The sequence below is a fragment of the Ursus maritimus genome, assembly GCF_017311325.1.
Source record: "Ursus maritimus isolate PB19 chromosome X unlocalized genomic scaffold, ASM1731132v1 scaffold_X1, whole genome shotgun sequence".
NCBI lineage: Eukaryota > Metazoa > Chordata > Mammalia > Carnivora > Ursidae > Ursus > Ursus maritimus.
The window spans coordinates 112,279,690-112,285,826 of NW_024423319.1; the positions used below are offsets into that span (position 1 = coordinate 112,279,690).

The 6,137-nt window shown below is 38.3% G+C and overlaps 1 pseudogene; it reads right to left on the minus strand.

The window, feature by feature from the left end:
* Positions 1-219: 219 nt before the first annotated feature.
* On the minus strand, positions 220-427 carry LOC121101857 (annotated as a pseudogene).
* Positions 428-6,137: the final 5,710 nt, after the last annotated feature.

Here is a 6,137-nt window from a genome sequence, read left to right on the forward strand (position 1 = left end):
TTCTAATTTTTGTGTGGAATGAAAGAACTGGTTGCTGATTGGAGTTGGATGGACTATATGAGTATCCTTGATCTTTTTTTTACTATTACAAAAGCTTATATAACAAAAAAGTTTAATATGAAAATGTACACAACCCAATTTTTACATTTTGTAAAATAGGTGCTGTGGAGAAGGGGACATGTAGAAGGAGTTGATTTCTCTGGCGATCACAGAAATTGTTTATACTCCTGCCAAGGCTTGTAACATGATGATACTATTTCCTCATGATACCACCATTCCAATGTTGTCCTGTTGTCCACTAGTTTCCATCTCCACACTTATCTATCAGGAAATTCATAAAGGGATCAGATCCTTGCAGTATTCCTTAGACATGGCTGCCACCATATAATTTCAATGATAACTTCTTGTCCATAAATTTTTTTAACTGGGGGGGAGTGAGTTTTGCTCACAGTGTCTACTCAGAGAGCTCAAAGAAGACTCAAAACAGAATTTGTGGCCTCCCTTATGCTCCCACAAGTAGGCCTGGCGTTTTCCATAGATCTTTAATTATGATGAAATAACATGGTAATTATTTTCCAACTTTAGAATTATATCTCTCTTTTATTTTCTACTTCAAGCCTGCCATTAAGCATTTTTTCCTCTGGAAACTTTCCTTGCTTTTCACTCCCACCATAATCCCATAATAATCAGTGGCCATCTTAGATCCACAGTGCTTCATCTGCCTCCTTTCTGGCTTCTTAGTTTCTTGTCTTTATTCTAATGCATCCTACACATAGCAACAGGAATACTTTCTTCAGCTTTTATTTAGTTTAGGTCACTCCCATTCTAAGAAGCCCAGAATAACTTTAAATTACCTCTTGAATAAAATTAAACCTCCCAATTATATACTCTGAAGTCCTCAGCCTGTAAGCACCTCCACTTAATGGCCTCCTTGCCTGGCCCACTCCACCTGGACATCCTACTTCAGGTACACAAGCCCATTTACACCTCCCACTTGGAGTGCACATTTATACCCTCCTATTAACCCATGAGTCTTTGAATATCCTACCTCTCCTACTCAGAATGCCTCCCCTCCTCATTTTTCTAGGAAAATAATTAGATTAACTTTAAGTCAGCGTTTCTCAAATTTATTTTACCACAGAATACTTTTGCTCACAACATAGTTATTAAAACTGTGCTGGATAGCTTCTTTTTACTCTTTGCTCCTCCAGGTCCACCCTCCCTGAAACTTCCTCTATTCTGCCATGTATTCATGAGGGAGGCCAGCTTGTATAAACTACATCAGCAGGTCCTCCTGGACCTCTGTCATGGTTAGTTTTATGCATCAACTGTGGCTGGACTATATTACCCACTTATTTAAATAAACACAAATCTAGGTGTTACTATGAAAGTATTTTGTAGTTGTGGCTAACTCTATAATCAATATACTTTAAGTAAAGCAGATTACTCTCCTTAATGATTGGCCTCATCCAATCAGTTGAAGGCCTTAAGGGCAAAACTTGAGGTTTCCCAAAGAAATTCTAGCTCAAGGTTACAATATTTAACCATCCCAATTACATGAGCCAGTTTCTTGAAATTAATTTCTCTCCCCTCCCCCAATATAAGTTCTGTTTTTCTGGAAAATCCTGACTAATACACCCTTTAACTTCTGAGTTGGTTTGGCCAGAGAGGCCTATTCACAGGTAAAAAGAGCGAAGAAGGAGACTGGGGTAGGGTATTCATTCCCTGGGTCACACTCTGCTGGATCACTTAATAGTTGGCTGTGTCTGTGGACAGAAATCCCAGCTCTGAAGGTTTCTCCCTGTGATTCTTTTCTTCTTGATTCTGGGTTCAGTAAACCACCCCATCCTCTATCTTCTTTCCCCTTGGGGCGTAGGAGTGGTTCCAGCTCCTTGCTGTTACTAGACTTGGGGACCTGCACTATCTTCTGTGGCTTCCCTGTACTCTGTCCTCATGTTTGTAAATAGCCCATTGTTAAAATGTTCTCAAATTGCCCAATTTGAATGTATCATTTGTTTCCTGATGTAATCTTGGTGGATATAATGTCTCATGGAACTGGTGTCCCAAGAAACATACTTTGGGAAACTATGCTTCAACTTCAACCTTTCTCTTAATTAGGGTGGCAAAGTTGTAGGGTTCACTGTTTCCCAAAACAGCTTAAGAGAAGTCAGGACAGACTTCATAGAGAAAGAGATTTGTGGGTTAAGAGTTGAACTACAGATAAGTTAAATTCCGCTGGAGAAAATGTGGGCATGGCAACAGAGAGCAAAAACTTAAATTTGTGGACTTGACAGTTATAAAATGCTTCTGCACATTTTATTTCATTTGATCTTCTCAACAATCCTGTGAGGGAGGCAATTATTCTGTGTCACAGATAATCAAGGAGATGAGCAAATGAACAGTGTGTGCTCAGGGATAAAGGAGAAATTTGTCTAATTAAAGTGGAGAGTTCTTGGTGAAAAGTAGGGGAGAATAAGTTTTCCATAGGTCAGGCAGGCCCAAATTATGTGTGATCCTGAGGGTGGAGGTGAGGAGTTTGATTTGATGCAAGAAGCTGCAGAGAGCTTTTGAAGGATTATTTAAAAAATTTTTACTTTACTATATAAATAATACATGTTCACAGTAGAATATTTAGTAACATAAAGTAAAAAGAAGAAAATAAGCATAACCCATAATTTTAGCATCAAGTGATATCCTCATTTTTGCTCTTAAAACTTGAGATCAGTCTTCATAGTATTGTGCCTTGTTTTATTCATCTGACTCAGTTTCTCAACTGTGGCACACTGACATTGGGCAGGATAATTTTTTGTTGTTGAGGGAGAGGGTTGCCTGTGTGTTATAGGATGTTTAACAACATCCCTGGCCTCTACCCACTAGATGCCAGTAGCACCTCCTCCTCCAAGCTGTGACAACCAAAAATGTCTTCCAGACATTGCTGAATGTCTGTTGGTAGGCTGAATAATCCCCAGTTGAGAACCTGTGATCTAACTTTATATTGTGAACATTTTCTCCAGTTATCATTAACAATCATTGAAAAACCCATGTGACAGATGTACCATACTTTATTTACTCATGGCCTTTTTTGTTGAATGTTTAGTCTGTTATGTATATATTACCATCATGAATAACAAACAGTGGTGAGTAGTATCCTTTCATATAAATCTTTAGTTGGATCTCTGATGATCTTTTGAGGACTAATTCTTAGAAGTGTATTTCTGAGTAAAGGGTCATGAACATTTCAGGGCTCCTGGTATATTTTTTTGAAAAAAGTGCCTTCCAGAATGATTGTACAGATATACACACCCACTAGCCGGTGATGCATGAGTGTTCCCATTTACCAACTCTCATAAGCACTGAGGATTACTCTTAGAAACACTCTTGGTGTGTTTAACAGGTTTAAAAAATAATATCCTGATATTTTAATTTGTACTTTTTGATCTTTAGTAAAGTTTTCTCATGTGTTGCTTAGAAATCTGTTTACTTCCTCTTACCTAACTTGTAAATTGTTGAGTGTTTTAATCATTATGAGGGCACAGGTCAGAAAAATATCTGCGGCCTGTGTTTAGGGGGGACTGTATTGATTTTGGCTTCTTTTCCTCAGGTGTCTTGTTTTCCTAATTTTCAGCTCAGGTTCGGTTTCCTGACTATGTCAGAAAGTCATTTTCTTCTTTGTGAGGAAAATCTAACTCCTTCCTTTAAAGAAGCATGGAAAGAAAGAAAAGAAAAGGACTTGCAAATAGACTTTTCAGTTTTCTTGTTTACAACCTCAAAGTCACCCTTTATGTAGCTGAGTCTGCCAGTGTTTTCTCATTAGTATTATAAAATCGATTGTTATTCACTGTTGTGCTCTCCTGGGGATATAAAACTAGAACGGGAATCTAGTCCAACTCTGCCTCCAGCTACTTCTGTAATCTTGGGCAAATAGCTTCATCTTTCTCAACCTAACTCTCCTCATTTATAAAATAACGTGAGAGAAGATGATCTCTCAGGGTCTTCTTCTTTATTTATTTATTAAGTTTTATTTATTTAAGTAATCTTTTTTTTTTAATTTTATTTATTTATTTGACAGAGATAGAGACATCCAGTGAGAGAGGGAACACAAGCAGGGGCAGTGGGAGAGGAAGAAACAGGCTTCCAGCGGAGGAGCCTGATGTGGGGCTTGATCCCAGAACGCTGGGATCACGCCCTGAGCCGAAGGCAGCCGCTTAATGACTGAGCCACCCAGGCGCTCCTATTTAAGTAATCTTTACACTCAATGTGGGGCTCAAACTCACCACCCCAAGATCAAGAGTCGCACACTTCACTGAGTGAGCCAGCCAGGTGCCCCTTTCCATGTAATTTTTGAACTCAAATTTTTTACTTTCAGATTGGTTATTATTTTTGTTTGTTCTTATTAAGGCCCCACTTCAGTTATTTCCCAGCATGTGGGCAGCTGCTGCATAATATTTGGAAAACAGACTAGCCCAAATCACTACAATGGGAGAAGTCAGGCATGTCTTCATATTTTTGTTGTTTCTATTTTTATAATTGTAATGATCATTTATGTGTTTCTGTTGCTTCTGTTCTAAAATGTTTCCATTCTCTATGCTATACATTAGTTAGGGTAATATTAGTTGCCTTGAAATCTCTGTGGTTTAAACAATCAAAGCCAATTGCTCTCTCAAGTAAAGTTGAGTCAGCTGAAGGTTGGGGATGTGGGTTGGGTCTCTGTTCCACAAAGTCTCCCAGGGACTCAGGTTGACAAAGACTTTGCCACCTTAGAGTAGAGGATCATGTGGGAAGTCATAATGAGTCAAGCCGGAAAGTGAGCCACATACTTTCCACTTACATTCCACTGGCCAGTGCTCAGTCACACCTAACTATACCTAACTACAAGCTGGAAAATGTAGTCTAGCTATGTGTCAAGGAGGAAAGAAAACAAGTATGGTGAATAACTCACTAGTCTCTGCCACCAAATAATTAGACATAGTCACTGTAGTCATTAGAACCTCAAAATAGGGGCGCCTGGGTGGCTCAGTCAGTTAATCATCTGCCTTTGGCTCAGGTCATGATCCCAGGATCCTGGGATTGAGTCCCACATCCGGGCTCCCTGCTCAGCAGGGAGTCTGCTTCTCCCTCTCCGTCTGCCCCTCCCCCCTGCTCATGCTCTCTCTCGCTCATGCTCTCGCTCTCAAATAAATAAAATCTTTTAAAAAAAAAGAACTTCAAAATAGGCTGAATGAAAACTTTTTGAAGAATAAATCTTAAAGTATAAGCTCACTACCAAATACACATTGTGAGTGCTTGTTAAATGCTACAAATTGCCATCAATTACTAGGGGAAATGGGAATTCATTTTAAGAAGTAGTAACATGACTTGTTTAAGGGCTGAAGAAGTTTGTTTCTGAAGAAAATGTGTGATTCAGACTGATTCTCCTTTATCTTACTACTTTTGAGAATCTGACTGCCCACACACCTTTACTGTCCATTCGAAAACAATTTGGAAAACTTAATGGTCCTATGTCCCAGCCTTGTTGAACTTCTGGAATAAATTTTACACATAATTACACAGTTGAAAGCTGGTGCTTTTTCAAATTGCTTGTCTACAACTTCATAGCAAAATGAAGCTCTCTAACATAAATCTGAAACTGCTTGCTACTGCAATGATAATTTCACAAAATCTATTTGTATTTTGCAAATGCCTTGCAATCACTGCAATCATAGCTATTCCTTCACCATCTTCGACAAAATTTCCATTCTCATTTTACAAGCAAGGCAGCAAATGGAGCTCAAAGGTTCTCATTATTTTGCAGTCCTGAACTGGGCTCCCTGTCCTGTATCTATCCCTGTAGATAGAGATATAAATATAGATGATATAGATATAGACATAGATGAAGATCTAGATGTAGAATAGACATAGACATATAGACAGAGATATAGATGTAGAATAGATATAGACAGAGACAGAGATGTGTAGATCTAGATAGATATACCTACATCTGTAGTTTTATCATCTTTCTTGCTAATGTATTTGTGAATGTGTATTAATCTACATCCTAAGTGATAAAAAAATTGATAGAATCTGTTTTCATGAATCTCTGCCCTAATAAATGATGATCATATTGGTAGAGCTTATTTCCAAAAACTGTTTCATAAAAG